Source organism: Sus scrofa, chromosome 13 (genome assembly GCF_054392235.1).
Source record: "Sus scrofa isolate SSC_HxYL_T2T_F1_AM1 chromosome 13, Sscrofa_HxYL_maternal_Yorkshire_Landrace_v2.0, whole genome shotgun sequence".
NCBI classification, from domain to species: domain Eukaryota; kingdom Metazoa; phylum Chordata; class Mammalia; order Artiodactyla; family Suidae; genus Sus; species Sus scrofa.
The window spans coordinates 198,008,794-198,029,998 of record NC_139395.1 but is presented as its reverse complement, the minus strand read 5'-3'; the positions used below and the strand labels follow the sequence as shown (position 1 = coordinate 198,029,998).

At 37.8% G+C, this 21,205-nt stretch overlaps 1 protein-coding gene across 13 annotated transcripts in view; it reads right to left on the bottom strand.

Moving 5' to 3' along the window:
• CHODL (chondrolectin) overlaps positions 1-21,205 on the bottom strand; it is a 414,807-nt gene that overhangs the window by 225,902 nt on the left and 167,700 nt on the right. For 3 of the 13 annotated variants that reach the window (XM_084991742.1, XM_084991743.1, XM_084991749.1), the window contains exon 3: positions 10,915-11,073. The exons of the other annotated variants lie outside the window; for them this stretch is intronic. The gene's annotated coding sequence lies outside the window, so the exon portion shown is untranslated. The remainder of the gene's footprint in view (positions 1-10,914; positions 11,074-21,205) is intronic. 13 annotated transcript variants of the gene reach the window in all.

Here is a 21,205-nt window from a genome sequence, read left to right as displayed (position 1 = left end):
GAATGGAGTGGTGGAATTCCCATCATGGATCAGTAGAAGCAAATCTGACTAGCATCCATGAGGATGCAGGTTCAATCCCTGGCCTTGCTGACTGGGTTAAGGACCCAGATTTACTGTGAGCTGTGGTGTAGGTAGCAGATGTGGTTAAGATCAGGTGCTGCTGTGGCTGTGGTGTAGGCCAACAGCCACAGCTCTGATTTGACCCTTAGCTCTGGGAACCTGCATATGCCACAGGTGTGGCTCAAAAAAAAAAGAAGATTGGAGTGGCAAGAAACAGCAAACAGCAAACACACATATTGCATGCACCTCCTCAGCACACAGACATGTTCCATTGTCCCATCAGATTTCACTTATGAAACATAAGTTCAAAGACAACCTTATTAAGAATGTCAAGACTGTAACAGCAGACAACCAAACCAAAGGTGGGTCCCTTCCAAGTGTGAGCTCCCTGGGTGTGACTATACAAGTCAGGTGACCTTGAAGTCTGCCCTGCAATAAGTAGTCTGTTATTCTAGGCCAGTCTACTCCTGCAGTGGAAATGGATTCATCTGGTAATCGTCTCAGGGACCTGAATCATTAAGAGGATACAACCAACTTCCCCTGCTCTACACCTATGATGCAATCTCACAATTGTAATTTGCCATCCCATATGGACTTTTTCCCAAGGAGCAAAGAGTAATTTATTCACTCAGAAGTTAAATTACTCACTATAATTTAATACTGTAATTTTGGTGTATGCATAAGACTAGCACGAATTTAATTAAGAAAGAAAATGGCCAGAACCTGATCATCTCTAAATAATTGCCAAAATCAAGTTTTCTGGACCAATAAAGATAAATGATCAAGGTTGACAAATACATCATAAATTCAACAGTGTTGCACATTCGCATCCAATCACCCTAGATCCATATCTCCATTATTTTACCTTGTACTCAAGAGAATTTTTCTCTTAAAATATTTTACATGGAACCTTACTAGTATCAAATATTAGTAATGGCATATGATGCTCATTCTAAGCCAAATGTTTAATTTATTGATAAACTATTGGAGCTACGGAATAAAGAGAGGATTACCCAGCTGTGATTTAGATGGCCTGAATTAAACCCAGATCTGCTTCATACCAGCTGGGAAATTCTTCATTTGCAGAAGGGGAATTTTGGGACAAATAATCCTTAAGATCCCTTTCTGATTTAGAATTCCATGACTCTGTAGTACCTGAGAAACACACACACACACACACACACACACACACAGAGCATGTGCAATTATCCCCACAGTCCTGAAGCATGATACCTCCTACACATCTAGCGAGCCCCAAAGATGAGGACATATCAATCAAATGGGTGATATCAGAGGAAAGTGGTTAAAATAGGGCAATTCATCTGAGACCTGAATAATAAATGTGTAGTTACATGTGTGCCATGCTCTGAAATCTCTTTTTGGGAAACAAAGTAAATATTTCTTTCTAAATAAAAACTAAAATATTTAAAATAGAAAATACGCCAAGATGCTTTTCAACAGGGATGTTTGTGGATTTTTCTAAATTTTAGATGGAATGTTAAATGTATACTTGACCCCCAAACCTGTAGGACTGTGATAGTGTGACTAATATCTTAGGCAAGAATGAGAAGAAGCAATATTTTTCTACTTTTCAAAATTTTGCCTAAGATTGGGGTTTTTTGTTTGTTTGTTTTTTGTTTTTTAATCTTTGGCTTCCCATCTTACCAAATCTGAACCACATAAGAAGCTTTCTCTTACATAGTTATCACTAATCTGAGTGGAGAGATTTTATATTGCCTCCCTTGACAGAGAAAAACACATGTGTAAGAAAAGAAAATGTGCCACTACAGTAGACCTAACTGAGTCCTTCCTCTGAAAGGAAATTATGAATCATTAATAAAGTCATTTAATTTCTGTAAGCCTTAGCTTACTCTTTTTTTTTTTTTTTTTTTTTTGTCTTTTTGCCATTTCTTGGGCCGCTCCCGAGGCATATGGAGGTTCCCAGGCTAGGGGTCTAATTGAAGCTGTAGCTGCCAGCCTACGCCAGAGCCACAGCAACGCGGGATCCGAGCTGCGTCTGCAACCCACACCACAGCTCACGGCAACGCCAGATTGTTAACCCACTGAGCAAGGGCAGGGATCGAACCCGCAACCTCGTGGTTCCTAGTCGGATTCGCTAACCACTGTGCCACGACGGGAACTCCAGCTTACTCATTTTTAAAAGAAAAAAGACTGGACTAAATGACTCAGTTATTTAATTGAATTTATTCTACTGAGTCTATTCTAAAATTCTAAGAATCTACAAGTTTCTAGTTTATATTTTCTATCATTTTCAATTTTTGATTGATGATTTATTCTTAAACTTAAATTTTTATGATCATAAACATGCATGTGCATGACTTGGATCTTAAGTAAAATTTAACCCAAGTATATTCATATTCCAGTAAGTAATAAGATGGTGGTTTATCAAATAGAATTTCATTTCCAAAATAACAATTGATATTGTTTTTTGAGTACTTTACATTAGGTACTGATATGCTTTTAATACTCAAGATCTATTTTGACATAGACATTATCGCCATTCTGCAAGTGAGAAAAGCAAGGCTTAGAGAAGTTAACTAGGATATTGGAAACAAGACAGCAGAGTAGAAGGACCCTGAACTAACCTCCTCTCATGAGAACACCAAAATCACACTAACTGCTGAACAACCATCGATAAAAACGCCTAGAACCTACCAAAAAAGACATTCTACATCCAAAGACATAGAGAAGTTGAGTGATGTACCCATGGCCCCAGAGTCAACCACTGGGGGTGTCAGAATTCCAACACCATCACTCTGTATCCACAGGCCAATTTTTTTTTTTTTTTTTTTTTTTTTTTTTTGCTGTTTAGGGCCACACCTGCAGCATATGGAAGTTCCGAAGCTAGGGGTTGAATCAGAGCTACAGCTGCCGGCCCACACCACAGCCAGCCACAGCAATGCCAGATCCAAGCCACGTCTGAGACCTACACCACAGCCCGTGGCAATGCCAGATCCTTAACCCACTGAGTGAGGCCAGGGATCAATCCCACATCCTCATAGATATTAGTCAGGTTGGTAACCAGCTGAATCCAATGGGAAATACTCCAAGGGCCATTCTGGTAATTGAGTCAAGATTATGTCTCCCGGGGAGGAGGATGGGGGGACCTGGGGGGAACAGTTCTCTGGTAACATAGTGGTTTAGGGATCCATAGTTGTCACTGCAGCAGCTCAGGTCAATGTTGTAGTGCAGGTTTGATCCCTAGCCCAGGAACCTCCACATGATGTGGGCACAGCCAAAAAGAAAAAAAAACTAAAACAAAAAGATTATGCCTTCTGTATATGTCTATTACAACCAACAGCAACAAATGAATAAAATGACTTTCTAATCACAGGTTGAACAAAATTAATGTAAGGATACAGATTTTTAGCCTGTAAAGGAAAATGATATAATTTTTAAAGACTGCAGTCAGCAGTTTCTCTTTTAATAAAAATGGGAGGAGGAAATAATCACAGATAAAGCAAGGTTAAAAGCATCTGAAACTCAAATCATATGACAAAAGTGGATTGTAAAGCTTGGTTCTTTTTTCCTGCTTTAAAGTGAATCTAAAACATGTAACTAAGTTTAGTAGGCAGTTTATTACCAACATATTCATGTGAGGAGGAAAAGTGAGGAAATAAAGAGAAATCATTCATTAAATGTTCTCTGATTAAAGTACATCATGTCCCTTCTATACCACTTGTAACTACAAAAGAAAGTTGTATTTGAAATAAAGGGTTCTTTGGCTAACATTCAGGATACACTGAAATAAAATACTCCTAATTAATAAAATGGTATGAGATTTGATTGCCTATAACAGTCTTTTTATGGAAAAAAATAATAATACTCTGAAGCTTAGGAGAAGTAGTGTGAAATACACCTGTAAACCACTAAGACGCCTTTTGTTATGAAACTCTCAAATACTGATGCAGCCCTAATATCAGCAAACATATCATTTTATTGCAGATATCCAAGGCCCATAGCAATTCTAATTCATAGAAAATTAATTAGTATAACCTCACCATAAATCTCAACAGTATTAGCTAAAATCCCAATTTTGTAATCACTTTTCCTTAAAGCCAAAAATACTAATTAAAATTGATTTTTTGCCTGTGCTTTGGTAAACGGCTGCCAGTTAATGGCTTTCAGTTGTAATGCAGATCTTTACTTAAATTAATTTCATATGTTGTCTACTTCCTTTTAATAAAGATAATAAAATGTGAAAGGATAAGAGATGAGGGTGCAGAAAAAGGCATTTCGTATGCATGACAAAGAGTGAAATATAAATTCTGGGGCTTTTGGAGTTCTCTTGTGGTGCAGTGGGTTAAGGATCCAGTGGCTCGGGTGGCTGCTGTGGTGCAGGGTCCAGTCCCTGGGATGGCCAAAAAAAAAAAAAAAAAAAACCATTCTGGAACTTAGGCTAATGCTAGCATAACCACGCTCCTTTATAAGCAGTTTTTTGTTTTTGGAGTTTTGGTTTTTTGTGTTTTTTTTTTTGCTTTTGAGGGCCACACGAATGGCATACAGAGATTCCCAGGCTAGGGGTCAAATCGAGCTGTAACTGCCAGCCTTTGCCACATCCACATCAATGCTGGACTCAAGTGGCGTCTACCACTTACACCACAGCTTATGACAACACCAGATCCTTAACCCAATGAAACAGGCCAGGGATTGAAACCATGTCCTGATTGAAACTAGTTAGATTCGTCACCCAATGAGCCACAATGGGAACTCCTGTAAGCAGGTTTGTTTTTTTTTTTTGTTTTTTCCTTTTTTCTTTTTTATATACATATTACATGATGAATTTATTACAATTATAGTGGAACAATGACCCTCACAACCCAATTTTATAACATTTCCATCCCAAACCCACAGCATCACCTCACCCCACAAGCTCTCTCCTATGGAAAGCATAACTTTTTCAAAGTCTGTGAGTCGGTATCTGTTCTGCAAAGAAGTTCATTCTGTCCTTTTGTCAGATTCCACGAGTAAGTGATAGCATTTGATGGTGGTGTCTCATGGTCTGACTGACTTCACTTAGCATGATAATTTCTAGGTCCAGCCATGTTGCTACAAATGCCATTATTTCTTTCCTTTTAATGGCTGAATAGTATTCCATTGTGCATCTGTACCACCTCTTCTTTATCCACTCCTCTGTCAATGGACATTTAGGTTGTTTCCATGTCTTGGCTACTGTATATAGTGCTGCAATAGACACTGGAGTCCATGTGTCTTTTTGAGTCATGGTTTTCTATGGATAGATGCTCAGGAGTGGGATTGCTGGATCAAACGGTAGTTCTTTTTTTCGTTTTCTGAGGAATCTCCACACTGTTTTTCACAGTGGTTGCACAAATTTACATTCCCACCAACAGTGTAAGAGGGTTCCTTTTTCTCCACACCCTCTCTAGCACTTATTGTTTGTAGACATTTTAATGATGGCCATTCTAGCAGGTATAAAGTGGTACCTCATAGTGGTTTTGATTTGCATTTCTCTAATAATGAGTGATGATGAATATATTTTCATGTGTTTTTTTGGCCATCTGTATATCTTCTTTGGAGAACTCTTGGTTTAGATCTTCTGCCCATTTTTTGATGGGTTGTTTGTTTTTTTGGTATTGAGCAATAGGAGGTGTTTATAAACTTTGGAGATGAATCCCTTGTCAGTCGATTCATTTGCAAATATTTTCTCCCATTCTGTAGGCTGTCTTTTCGTTTTGTTTAAGGTTTCCTTTGCTGTGCAGAAACTTTTGAGTTTAATGAAGTCCCATTTGTTTATTTTTGTTTTTACTGTCATTACTCTAAGAGGTGGATCTGAGAAGATGTTTGGCCTATGTTTATGTCAGAGAGTGTTTGGCCTATGTTTTCCTCTAAGAGTTTTATAGTGTCTGGTCTTTGATCCATTTCGAGTTTATTTTTGTGTAGGGTGTTAGGAAGTGTTCTAATTTCATTCTTTTACATGTGGCTGTCCAGGTTTCCCAGCACCAGTTACTGAACAGGCTGTCTTTTCTCCATGGTATATTTTGCCTCCTTTGTCATAGATGAGTTGACTGTAGGTGCATGGGTTTAATTCTGGGCTTTTCATCCTGTTCCACTGATCTATATCTCTGTCCTTGAGCCAGTACCATATGGTTTTGAAGACTAGCTTTGCAGTATCGTCTCAAGTCAGGGAGCCTGATGCCTCCGGCTCCATTTCTCCTCTTTAGGATGTCTTTGGCTATTCTGGGTCTTTTGTGCTTCCAAACATACTTTAAAATATTGGGTTTGAGTTCTGTGAAAACTGTCCTTGGTAATTTGATAGGGTCTGCATTGAATCCGTAGATTGCCTTGGGTAGTATAGTCATTTTGATAATTTTGACTCTTCCAATCCAAGAGCATGGTATGTCTTTCCATCGGCTTGTGGCATCTTTGATTTCTTTCATCACTGTCAAATAGTTTTCAGAGTACAGGTCTTTTGTCTTTTTAGGTAGGTTTACTCCTAGGTATTTTATTCTTTTGGATGTGATGGTAAATGGGATTTCTTCCCTAATTTCGCTCTCTGATCTTTCATTGTTAGTATATAGAAATGCAGTTGATTTCTGTGTATTAATTTTGTGTCCTGCGACTTTGCCAAATTCATGGATGAGCTCTAACAGTTTCCTGGTAGCGTCTTCAGGATTCTCTAGGTATAGTATCATGTCATCTGCAAAAAGGGATAGTTTTACTTCTTCCATTCCAATTTGGATTCCTTTTATTTCTTTTACTTCTCTGATTGCCATGGCCAGGACTTCCACAACTATGTTGAAGAGTAGTGGTGAGAGCAGACATCCTCGTCTTGTTCCTGATCTCAGCGGGAATTCTTTCAGCTTTTCACCATTGACAATGGTGTTAGCTTTGGGTTTGTCATATATGGCTTTTCTTATGTTGAGGTAGGTTCCCTCTGTGCCCATTTTCTGAAGGGTTTTTATCAGAAATGGATGTTGGATTTTGTCAGAGGCTTTTTCTGCATCTATGGAGAGGATCATATGGTTTTTCTTCTTCAGTTTGTTAATGTGGTGTATCACACTGATGGATTTGCAGATATTGAAGAATCCTTGCATCTCTGGGATAAATCCCACTTGATCATGATGTACAATCATTCTATTGTATTTTTGGATGTGGTTTGCTAGTATTTTGTTGAGGATTTTTGCATCTATGTTCATCAATGAAATTGGCCTATAGTTTTCTTTTTTTTTTTTTTTTTGGTATCTTTGCCTGGTTTTGATATAGGGTGATGGTGGTCTCATAGAATGAGTTTGGGTGTGTCGCTTCCTCTGCAGTTTTTTGGAACAGTTTCAGAAAGATAGGTGTTAGCTCTTCTCTAAATGTTTGAAAGAATTCGCCTGTGAAGCCATCTGGTCCTAGACTTTTGTTTGTGGGAAGGTTTTAAATCACAGTTTCAATCTCAGTACTTATGACTGGTCTGTTCATCATTTCTATTTCATCTTGATTTAGTCTTGGAAGATTGTACTCTTCTAAGAATTTGTCCATTTCTTCTGGGTTTTCCACTTTATTGGTGTATAGTTGCATATAGTAATGTCTTATGACCCTTCATATTTCTGTGATGTCCATTGTTAACTTCTCCATTTTCATTTGTAATTTGATTGCTTTGAGTCCTCTTTTTTTTTTTTTTTTTTTTTTGAGAAGTCTGACTAAGGGTTTATCAATTCTGTTGATCTTTTCAAAGAACCAGCTCTTAGTGTCATTGATCATTTCTATGGTTTTCTTCGTTTCTATTTCATTGATTTCTGCTCTGATCTTTATGATTTCTTTCCTTCTACTAACTTTACGTCTTGTCTGTTCTTCTCTCTCGAGCTGCTTTAGATGTAAAGTTAGCTTGTTTATTTGAGCTTTTCTTGTTTCCTTAGGTAGGGTTGTATTGCTATAAACTTCCCTCTTAGAACGGCTTTTGCTGCATCCCATAAGTTTTGGAGTGTCATATCTTTGCTGTCATTTGCTTCCAGGTTTTTCTTAATTTCCTCTTTGATTTCTTCAGTGATCCATTGGTTGTTTAGTAGCATGGTGTTTAGGCTCCACATGTTTGTGTTTTTTGCAGTTTTTTTCTTGTTGTTGATTTCCAGTTGTATAGCGTTGTGGTTGGAAAAGATGCTTGATAGGATTTCCATTTTCTTAAAGTTACTGAGGCTTGATTTGTAGCCCAGGATGTGGTCAATCTTAGAGAATGTTCCATGTGCACTTGAGAAGAATGTGTATTCTGGTGCTTTTGGATGGAATGTCCTATAAATATCTATTAAGTCCATCTGGTCTAATGCTTCATTCAGGGCCTGTGTTTCCTTATTGATTTTCTGCCTGGATGATCTGTTCATTGCTGTAAGTGGGGTGTTAAAGTCCCCACTATGATTGTGTTATTGTTGATTTCTCCTTTTAAGGTTGTTAGCAGTTGCCTTATATATTATGGGGAACCTATGTTGGGTGTGTAGATATTTAAAATTTTTATATTTTCTTCATGGATTGATCCTTTGATCATTAGGTAGTGACCTTTCTTGTCCCTTAAAATATTCATTTCAAGTTCTATTTTGTCTGATATGAGTATTGCTACTCCAGCTTTCTTTTGATTCCCATTTGCATGGAATCTTTTCTTCTATCCTCTCACTTTTAATTTGTATGTGTCCCTAAAAGTGAAGTGGGTCTCTTGAAGACAGCATATATATGGATCTTGTTTTTGGATCCATTCAGCCAGTCTATGTCTTTTGGGTGGGTTGTTTAGTCCATTAACATTTAAGGTAATTATTGATATGTATGTTCTTATTGCCTTTTTATTAATTGATTTGGATTTTTTTATTGCTCTTTTTTCTTCCCCTCTTCTCTTGTTCTCTCCTCTTGTGGTGTGATGAATATCTTTAGTGTTGTATTTGAGTTGATTTTTCTTATTTGTTTGTGTATCAGTTGTAGATTTTTGGTTTGCAGTTACTCTAAAGTTTTATATGTGAGTCTACATATATATACGAGATTGTTTTAAGTTGTTGGTTTCTTAATTGCAAGTTCATCTCCATTGTGCTGCATTTGAACCCTCCTCTTCTCATGATTTCAGTGGCATAATTGTGCATGAATGATTCTGTATCTTTACGGTATATATACCTTTACTGGTGAGCCTTGTCATTTGTGGTATTTTTGTTTCTGACTGCGGCCTTCTCTTTTCTGCCTAGAGAAGTTCTTTTAGTATTTGTTGTAAAGCTGGTTTAGTGTTGCTGAATTCTTTTAGCTTTTTCTTATCTGTGAAGATTTGATTTCTCCTTCAAATCTGAATGAGAGCCTTGCTGGGTAAAGTAAGCTTGGTTGGAGGCTTTTTCCTTTCATCACGTTAAATATATCATGCCACTCCCTTCTGGCCTGCAGAGTTTCTGGTGAAAAATCTGCTGATAACCATATTGGGGTTCCCTTGTATGTCATCTGTTTCTTTTCCCTAGCTGCTTTCAAGATTTTCTCTTTGTCTTTAATTTTGGTCAGTTTGATTAATATGTGTCTCAGGATGTTTTTTCTTCAGTTTGTTTTATATGGTACATGTGCTTCCTGGATTTGAGTGAGGGGTTCCTTTCTCATATTAGGGAAGTTTTTGGCTACTATCTCTTAGAATACTTTTTCTATCCCTTTCTCTCTCTCTTCTCTTTCCCCTATAATACAGATGTTGGTGCATTTAACATTGTCCCAGAGTTCTCTGAGACCCTTCATTTCTTTTCAATTTTTTTTCTCTTTTCTATTCAGCATCCGTAATTTCCACTAATCTGTCCTCCACCTCACTTATTCATTCTTCTGACTCCTATATTCTGCTGTTGGCTGCTTCTAATGACTTTTTTATTTCAGTTATTGTATGTTGCATCTCTTCTTGCTTAAGTTTTATATCTTGTATCTCTTTGCTCAGTGTTCCCTGTAAATTAGCCATCTTTGCCTCCAGTTTATTTCCAGTGTCTTGCATCATCTTCAGCATCATCAGTCTAAAGTCTTTTTCCTGGAGGCTGAGAATCTACTGGTCACTTAGCTGATTTTCTGGGGATTTTTCTTTCTCCCTTATCTGAGTTATAGTTCTCTGTCTTTCCAATTTTATAGGTTTTTGGCATGGTGACCTTTTTATAGATAATAGAGTTGTAGTCTCTCTTACTTCTGGTGTCTGTTCCCCTTGTGGCTGAAGTTGGTACAGGGGCTTGCTGTAGGCTTCCTGATGGAAGTGACTGGTGCCTGCCCACTGGTAGGTGGAGCTGATTCCTATCCCTCTGGTGGGTGAGGCTTCATCTCTGGGTGAGATTAGAGGTAGATGTGTGCTTGGGGGGTCTTTAGGTAGCCTGTTTACTGATGGGAGGGGCTGTGATTCCACCTGAATTGTTGTTTGGCCTGGGGCTTCTCAGCACTGATGGCTGGGGCCAGATTTTCCCAAAATGGCCACCTCTAGAGAAATGTATGCTGATAAATATTCCCAAGAGCTTTGCTTCTAATGCCCTTCCCCCACAACAAGCCACGGTCACTCCCCTCTTTTCCCAGGAGATCCTCCAAGTACCACAGTCATGTCTGACCCAGTTTCCTATAGAGACTTTGCTTTGGCCTGGGATTCAGTGCATGTGAAATCTGTGTGAGCTTTTTAAGAATGGGGTCTCTGTTTCCCCCAGTCTCATGGAGCTCCCATTCCCAAGCCCCACTGGCCTTCAATGTCAGATGCTCTGGGGGCTCTTTCTCCCAGTGCCAGATCGCCGGGAGTGGGGACTTGATGTGGGGCTCAGAACTTTCACTCCTGTAGGTGAGTCTCTGTGATATAGTTACTTTCCAGTCTGTGGGGCTTCCCACCCAGGAGGTATGGGATTGCTTATATCACATAATCTCCCCTCCTACCTCTTGATGTGGCATCCTCTTTGTCTTCTGGAGTAGGATATCTTTTTGAAAGTTTCCAGGCCATTTGGTTGAAGAGTGCTCAGCATTTGGTTGTGATTTTGTTGTTTTTAGGAGAGAAGTTGAACTCCAGTCCTTCTATTCCACCATCTTAATTTCCTCCTGTAAGCAGGTTTTAAAACATCTTATTTAGGGAGTTCCTATTGTGGTGCAGTGGAAAAATATCTAACTAGGAACCATGAGGTTGTGGGTTTTATCCCTGGCCTCACTCAGAGGGTTAAGGATCCAGTATTGCCTTGAGCTGTGGTGTAGGTTACAGACATGGCACAGATCTGGCATTGCTATGGCTCTGGCATAGGCCGGCAACTGTAGCTCCGATTAGACCCCTAGCCTGAGAACCTCCATATGCTGTAGGTGCCACCCTAAAAAGACAAAAAGAAAAAAAATTTTATTTCATAAGCAAAAATAAACTAGGCTCAACATATAAGTGATATGAATTCACTATTATAAGCTGTTTGAATGATTAACATATTTCTTTTTAAAGGAATTTTCTGAGTAAAGTCATATCCTTACTTGTATGATGTATACATTTGTAAAAAAAAAAAAAATTACATTGCTTGGCCCATGTTTGTAGAATCATTTGGAAGCAATCAAGAATATTTTCCTTTTCATTAGAGCTAAATAGAAAAATAACAAACCATAAATCTCTTAACAGTTAATCCACAAAGACTTTAACTGTTCTTTTAACTTTTTAATTAATTTAAAAATTGATATGTTGCCAAAGCTGAGTTCTGGGGACTACAGGATGGGAGAGATGGGGATGAGGGTTTGTGTTTTCCCAGTAAGTAATGAGGTGTAGTAAGTCACTTATAGTCAGGTTCTCTGAGGAGCCAAAACTTAGAACCAGGAGCCACATGGGCAAAATCAAGTCTAGAGTTCCATGGATACAGAACAGAGAAATTGGCCAACATTTCTGGATTTAGACCAAGCAAATGGGAAAAGCTATAACAGAAATCCCAAATAAGAAGGCCAGGTTCAAGGTTCTAGGAAACAAGATTCTAAAAGCCAATAAGCACAGGCACAGATCCATTTTAATTACTATTTTTCTAATTACTCAATGAATTTCATTACATTTATAGTTGTACAACAATCACCACAACCCAATTTTATAGTATTTCCATTTTAATTACTATATTTGTCTTTAATAAAAAGTGATTATAAAATTAAGATTGAATCTTAAAATCTTTGATTAAATTCTAAGCTATGTAAGAGGTACCAATGGGCAGGGAGCAGAATCTATATATAGTGTTCAGATTCAGAGACCTGCATGGAACCTGTATCATTTTCTACTCTGTAACCATAGAACCTTTACTCCTTACTCCAACCTTCACCTCTAACCATTGTTACTACAGATATACTTTCTATCCCACTCTCATACAGAAGCAAATACATTTCTTAAGATATTAGGAGGATAGCAATCTTAAACAAATATACTCTATGAGTTAATAAATAATAGTTGTAAATCTCTCAGGTTCATTTGCAATGTGTTTACACAAAGGAATTATTTAGTACACCCTTGAGGTTAGGGCAGCATAAACCCCAGCCATTATGAATCCTCAGAATCAGAATTATCACTATACCAAATTGCTGCCATCCTTAAATGGAATAAAATATGACTGAATGTTTCAGTTTGGAACATGAATTCATAACAAGGAGGTCATCTGCGGCTTCCCATAGGCTTGCCCAGGTATTTTCTGATGATCTCTCTATCCAAGTATATTTTGTTCACATAACAGGGTCATATTTTAGATTCTGATTTCTAAGCATCACTAACAGATTATTCAAAAGTTCTACATGTAAGATAATACGAAGAGGGGATTGATGATTACCATTAGATTATTTGTTAGACATTCCCAATATCTAAAATTCCCCCAAGCTTATACCATTAAGTCATTTTACATTCATTTTAATGATATAGAAACTAGCCAAAAATATCCAGTGTCTATTAAATTGTTCTTTGCCACTCTACTCTGAAGTGTGTGTCTTCAGTAATTTTCTAAGCAATGTCCCAACAGTGTAAATAACTTAGTGATTGCTGGCAGGTATTTTGCCACTTATTTGAAGTAGTCATCAAACATAAAAAGAGATTCTCTTAAACTGGGTTTGAGCAATGTAGCATAAGAAACACATATTTTTATCACTGGAAATAGAACATAACCAGCAAAATAACAATTCAGTGAAATATAAAGTTTTAAACTCCATTATATAGAGTTCAATTAAAACTGCAATATCCAATGGGCTTCCTAAAATTGACTAAAGGAGCACTCACAATAAATTTATCATGATTACCACTTTCCTTGAGTTTGCAATTTTTATTGATCATTCAAATAACTGAAGTTAATTTATAGTTTATTTTTGTTTGATTTAGATATGAGGTATATATTCCAAACTCTAGGATGTTTGAGAATATCTTTCTGTTGCTCAAAAACATAAAAGATAACTTGGTCAGACATAGAAGCAACTTAAATGTCCATTGACAGAGGAATGGCTAAAGAAGATGTACATATATACAATGGAATATTATTCAGCCATAATCAGAAAGAAATAATGGCATTTGCAGCAAAAAGGATGTTCCTAGATATTGCGAGACATGTTTCTACAATATTTTCTTAGCCTCTTTGCTTCTATTTTCTATGATGAAAACTCCATCTTGTCCTTCTTTAATTTACCCCATATTCCTGCTGGAAAAACAGTTGCAGTGCTGGTAAATGACTTAAGCTTAAGAACAAAGACCTAAAGGCATAAGTTACTCATATGGTCAGATGAATGAAAAGGTAATGTGTTGGTCTAGGCATGCCCGACCTGTAGAGATAGGCAAGCCTTTGCACAGCATGATATGTCCTCTAAAGAATAAGCAGAAGATGAGCTTCATGGCCCCAAGGGGTTTATGAGAGGTCGTTAGCAGGATATGCATTAGCAAGGAGATCCGAATGCAAACCTAGGCACCCTGGGTTGCTGCAGATAGGCATGCCCTCTGCAGAAGCACAATGGTGATTCTCTAAAATGCTATGCATAAATAGCTGACGCCAAGCTTCCTCAATGCTAAATGATTGTTAAGGCCTAAAGGTCAGAATAAAAGCTTAATCAGCTACCAGCTATGTGTTAAAATAATTAAAAAAAACCTATGTCCTGCACCTACAATCCCCTCCTCACTTGACTTAATCCTAAAGAGCACAATAAAAGCAGTGTGGTTTCTTGAGGCAGAGCTCTTGGTCCCTGAGACCTTAAGTCCCCCAGTTCCCAGCTTTAATTAAGATAAATGTCTCTGTGACTTGTTTTATGTTAACTTTTTCCTTAAAGTTTTACAGCACCCATTCTTCAGCCCTAACCTGCTGAGCTGGTCTCAGCATCTAGAGGTTAAATGAAGTAAGTCAGACAGAGAAAAATGAATAACATATGATCACACTTACATGTGTAATCTAAATAATAATACAAATGAACTAATTTACAAAACAGAAACAGACTCACAGTCTTCAAAAACAAGCTTATGGTTACCAAAGGGGAAAGGTGGGGAAGGGATGGATTGGAAGTTTGGGATTGGCATATGCACACTACTGTATATGGAATGAATGGTCAATGGGGACCTGCTGCATAGCACAGGAAACTCTACTCAATATTCTGTGATAGCCTTTATGGGAAAAGAATCTGAAAAATAATGGACATATGGGAGTTCCCTTCGTGGCTCAGCAGTTAACAAACCCGTCTAGGATCCATGAGGATGCAGGTTCAATCCTTGGCCTCACTCAGTAGGTTAAGGATCCGGTGTTGCCATGAGCTGTGGTGTAGGTCACAGATGCGACTCAGATCCTGTATTGCTATGGCTGTGGCACAGGCCAGCAGCTATAGCTCCGATTGGACCCCTAGCCTGGGAACCTCCATATGCCATAAGTATGGCCCTAAAAAATAAAAAAAAAATATATATATATATATACACACACACACACATACATATATATGTGTGTATAAATATATATACACATATACATATATATATGTATAATTGAATTACCTTGTTGTACAGCAGAAATTAACACAACATTGTAAATCAATTCTATTTCACTAAAACTTTAAAAAACGAAAAAACAAAAACAAAAGAAAACTCGGCTTGGAGTTCCCATCGTGGCGCAGTGGTTAACGAATCCAACTAGGAACCATGAGGTTGCGGGTTCGATCCCTGGCCTTTCTCAGTGGGTTAAGGAGCTGGCATTGCCGTGAGCTGTGATGCAGGTTGCAGACGCAGCTCAGATCCCGTGTTGCTGTGACTGTGGCGTAGGCCAGCAGCTACAGCTCCAATTAGACCCCTAGCCTGGAAACCTCCACATGCTGCGGGTGAGGCCCTAGAAAAGGCAAAAAGACCAAAAAAAAAAGAAAAAAAAAAGAAAAGAAAGAAAGATAACTTGGCTAAATGAAAAATTTAGCATTTCAAGTTTTCCCTCTCAAAATTCTATCACTTTTAACGCTATTTTTACTTTAACATTTAATACTCAGAATTGTGAGGTTAAAAATTTTTTTTGTCCTTTTGGAAACAAACTAATAACTTTTCCCCAAAGACATAGGTACCAGATACTCTTTTCTTTGGGGGTAGGGGGTGGAAATGCACCCTTAGCATATGGAAGTTCCCAGGCTAGGAGTCAAATCAGAGCTACTCTACAGCTGCCCTACTGGCCTACACCACAGCCACAGCAATGCAGGATCTGAGGCTCATCTGCAACCTACACCGCAGCTCAGGGCAATCCCAGATCCTTAACCCTCTGAGCAAGGCCAGGGATCAAACCTGTGTCCTCATGGCTACTAGTTGGGTTATTACCTCTGAGCCACAATGGGAACTCCCCATATGCTCTTCTGATTTTTGTTTTGAAAAATTTTGTAAGGCTGTTTCTAGATGTAAACTTGTGTCACTAATTTTGTATAAATGAAAAGGAAAAGTCTCAATCTCTACTAATTTTTTTCTATTTTCCACACTTAAGACACTGGTTTTTCCTGCTATGTGTTCTAATGGTTATGTCATATATCCTACCATTATCAGGCATTCTACATGTTTTCTCCCATATGTCTTTACACACTCATATTTTTTTGCCTCTACTTTTTTTCCCTCCAGTCACAGAGAAAGCACCAACAAATGATGCTCCCCATCACTGATTTAATTCTTCCACGGTATCAGTTGTGCTCTTCACTACACCCTAAAAATCCTCATTGTCTCTCCCACCATCTTACCTTTCCACCTCAACCTCTATTCTCCTAATAAGTTTTTGTTTCTCTTTAATATAGGAGAGATCTCCTTAGTACTTGAAAAGATGATAGTGTTCTAATATTTTTGTTCTGACTCCCACTATGAATCATTTTAAAAGAACGTTCTTCCTCTAACATTTGAAAATATGCTTTTTATCCATTTTAAAGTACATTTGAGAGTGCCCTCATTTATAATATCTAATCCTACTAATAATTTTTTTTCTTTTTTGGCCACTCCATATGCCCACAGCATATAAGTTCCCTGGACCAGGGATCAGATCTACACCACTGCAGGTGAGGCAATGCTGGATTCTTAACCCACTGTGCCATGCTGGGGATTGAATCCACATCCCAGTGCTGCAGAGACACCACTGATCCCATTGCACCACAGCAGGAACTCTTAAATATTTTCATAATTAAAATCTTCTAAAAGTCAGAGTATATAGGTTTTTACTTGGCCCTGCTCTCTATTTACTTGGGTGTCAATTAAATCTCCCTCCCTCCAAGACACAGGATAGCTTGATGCATACAATTCCTAAGTATCAGTATACTTTACTGCAGGTACTGATACATTAATTCAATGTAGGTACACTGGGGTTAAAGTAGGGTTCTTTATTATTCCCTCTCTCTGATACTCTGAACAGATGTTAAATATGAAGATCTAAAATCTACAGAAAACAATGCTACCAGGTTCTCATTGCCTTTGTTGAAAACATCAACCTTTTAGAATATCGTCATCCCAAAATGTCCTGTCTTTTGATTTTCTGAAATGTGTGGTCTTTGCATAGATGAAATATTGACACGGATTGAATATAGGAAAACAATTTGTTCACAAATAGTAAAATATTTACAATAAAAAGAAACCTATCCAGGATCCTGGCTAATATTAAAGTTCTAATTATTTTAGGGGAATTTTGTGGAAGTTATCTTTTTCCCTGCCAAATCAAATAATGTTACTGTTACCAAGGACCAAGGAAAGGAATATTTATAATCTCAAGGAACACATATCAATTAGAAAAGTTTTGCAACACTACCTTAAATTTTTACTCAAGATAACACATAACAGGACTTCTGTTTCCAATCAAGATGGAAAAAGGGATTATGATTCCTAACAAGGAAAAACAAACAAACTAAGCACTATAATTACCTTACCTTTTTGGCTCAACAGAGATTTCAGACCACAGTTCAGGGTGAGGGAACACAAGCAGAGCCCAGAGGTCTCTCTGACATGAACAGATAGGATAAGTGTGCAAGGACGCCAAAAATGTCTAGAGTTTAAAGGGCAGAGCACCAGAGGGTAGAAACCGTCACAGAGAAAGCGCTTCCAAAATACGCCAAGAATCCATCTTGAGTCTTCAGACACACACATGTTAGCAAACTACTCAAAGCCAGAAAAAAAAAAAAACACCAAAAGGACCATAGGTAATATTCTTCACAACTCACATAGGGCCACCAATAGTGTGTGCTATCACTTACCCAGACTGAAAAAATTTCACAATTCACAAGCCATAAGAGTGCTCAAAAAGGTATCACCTCAGTAATGGGGCAAAATTAATCTAGGACTATAGACTACTCTCTCCACCTAAATAAAGCTAAAGGCAAGCCTCTAAATGTCAAACAGTTTCCATGTAACTTAACTGCAGCTTAGGAAAAGAACTCAAGAATATTTACAGGAATAAAAAATAACCAACACCTAAGAAGAAAAAATACATTATGTCTGGCAACCAATCAATAATTTCCAGACATGAAAAGGAGGAAAATATGACCCAAAATGATAAAAAGAAATTCATCAGTAAAAACAAATCAGAAATGTCAGATGTCTTTAGTAGATAAAGACATTAAAATATGAACATAATTACATTATATATATTCAAGGTGATAGAGATAAGATTATTTTAAGTAATATTAAAGATTTTGAAAGCCCCAAACTTAATTTCTGAAATAAAAACTTCAATGTCTGAGATAAAAAATTAACTAAATTAATGGCAAATTAGATATTGAAGGAGGGAAGATTAGTGAATTTGAAGACATACTAGAAACTACCTAACAGGAAACATAAAACAAACAAAAAAGACTGAAAAAGGGTATTAACATAGCATTAGTAAACTGTGAAACAACTTCAGGCAGAAACTTATGTTTAATTGCAATTTCCAAAAGAGAGAAATAGTTGGGGTAAACAGAAAAAATATTTAAATAGTGGCTAACTTCCAGAATCCAGTGTCACATGTAAGAAGCCTGGAAGTTGCCACTGTGCCCAAATAACAAACAAAAATTGAAAAATTAGGAGTTCCCATCATGGCACAGAAGAAATGAATCCAACTAGGAGTCATGAGGTCACAGGATCTATCCCTGGCCCTGCTCAGTGGGTTATGGATCAGGCATTGCTGTGAGCTGTGGTATAGGTCACAGACGTGGCTTAGATCTTATGTTGCTGTGGCTATGATGTAGGCTGGCAGCTGTAGCTCCAACTGGACTCCTTACCTGGGAACATCCATATGCCACAGCTGTGGCCCAAAAAGCAAAAAAAAAAAAAAAAAAATTGAAAAATTAATAACTCTTCTTAGATCTGTAAAAGAAGTGAGGTCACAGGGCAAACTGCTGCCCCCAAACTGGAGAGACAAACAAATGGATACAGAAAATCACAATACACTATAAAAGAAACTTCTAAGGGAACCAGTGCCAGGATAAGAAAACTTATCCTAAAATGTAATTGACAAATTGCTGGAGGTTGAATGTGGACAAGTCTGAGAGTTAAAACTCCAGGAGGACTCAGTCAGAGGAAAGTAAAACTTTGTGAGTTTTAACTCCAGGAGATCAGCAAGGTTTTTCTCACAGTAAATATTGGGGGGGGGGGGGGGGGAATCCCCTCATGCTTCCAGCAGGGAAAGGGGGAAAAGGAACTATGGTGAAATACACCAGGGCACTCTGTTTTTATTAACAAGTTCTTCCCTCAGCAGAAACTAGTTAACTAGAACCTACTCCGCTGGGGTTTTATCAGAGCCTGATTGACCTGGAGGAGGAGAAAAACCCAATTCCAGCTTACTCTGGCTATCCTATTCCACCTAAGAGGAGAGAAAAAAATAAGAAACATTTTTGAAGACATGGTACCCTAAATTTTTTCAAAAATTATTGATCCTGAAAGCTCAATAAACTCCAAGTACAAGAAATCTCAAGGAACCATACCAAAGTAGATCATAACCAAACTGCTTAAAATCAGTTATAAAGAGGAAATCTGTGATGGTCAATTTAAGGTGTCAACCTGACTGGGCTACAGAGTACCCAAATTAAACATTATCTCTGGATGTGTCTGTGAGGCTGTTTCCAAATGAGATTAGCATTTGAATCAGGGCATTCAGTAGATGGCCCTGCCTAAAGTGAGTGGGCATCATTTAATCTGTTGAGGGCCTGAACAGAACAAAAAGCAGGGGGAAGAAGACTCCCTTCTCATCTGCCTGTGTTAACTGCGACACTGATCTCCTGTCCTTGGTCTGGGACTTACACCAACAGTAACTCACTTGATTCTCAGGCCTTCAGTCTCAGACTAGAATCTCAATCACCAGCTTTCCTGGGTCTCTAGCTTGCAGATGGCAAATCACAGAACTTCTCAGCCACCATAAACATATGAACCAATTAGTTATAATACATATAATTCCTTTTATAGACATATATATACATTTATATGTTTCTTTCCCTGTTCCTCTGGAGAACACTAATAAAAAATCTTGAAAGCATCCAGAGAAAAAAAGGACACATTGTATATACAGAGATATACAATATAAGAATGATGGTATATTTCTCAAAAAAAAATGGAAGTAGAAAAACATATTTAAAATATGGAAAGAAGAAAACTGCCAACCTAGAATTCTATAGCAAGCAAAAATATCTTTCAGAACAAAGTCCTTCAAAAAGAAAGAAAATAATACTAAATAGAAAAAATGGGTCTATACAAGGAAATGAAGAGCACAGAAAATAATGTACATGGAACAAATATAAGGATAATATAAAACAAAAGTAATTTTTTTTAGCCCTGTCAGTAAAAATCTCTCTCCCTATGATATTGCAAAGGTCCAAGCAGAACTTAAGGTTTTTCCCTCTTTATCCTAATGTGGGGGGAGGGATGGGGAAAAAATGGCTTATCTAAAGACAATGTTACTCTCATCTGAGATGACCTACTGTTGTACAGCAACCAGGTCTCTCAATTGCTTGAACAGTGAGCTAACTAATACCATTTCTCCCCTTCTAGAGCCAAAGAGACTATCCCTAAACTCTGATTCTTATATTACCAGTGGCTTTCTAGGGCCTAGAGGAAGAATTTCAACTTCTTTGAAATCTCCAAATATACCTAGGTAATGGGCTGCAAAGTTTCCCAGACAATTTATGTAAATAGCTAGCTTCTAAATCCAGACTTCCTGATGACCCAGGGGTCTGTTTGTGCACCCATTAACAATGCTTCTCTCACAACTGCCCTATAAGAAGGCAGAGTGACAGGAAAATGGAGACACTTCATGCTAATATGAATCTACTAGATGGCCTAGGACCCAGTATTATCTCCATGGAAATGCAGGTACCACATGCCTCTGCCCCTCTTGCTGTCCTGGACTTGTAGGCTTCCCTGGTCAAGCCTGAACCTTAACCCTGAATGACATTGTGGAAGTCTTTGCAAGCAAGCCCTGATTGATACATGACAAGTGGTGGTGACTATAATAGGACTCAACTTAACCAAAACTATTACATCTTTTATACCCAAGAGGATTTATAGTAATCATATCAATCACCACTCAAGCTAGATGACTTGGTGCACAGAAAGGAGTACCTCCTATGTTCTTTAACAAAGATCTTTCATGACATAGAGAAGGAAATGAAATCCAGAAACATTTTATGCTTTCCTAATATTACCATTATTATAAATTATGGGCCTTATTTCATAAGAATAGTACACAGGCTAACTATACTGTGCCTTCCTAGTGACAGTTTTTAAATGTGTGCATTCCCAGAAGGAAGCACA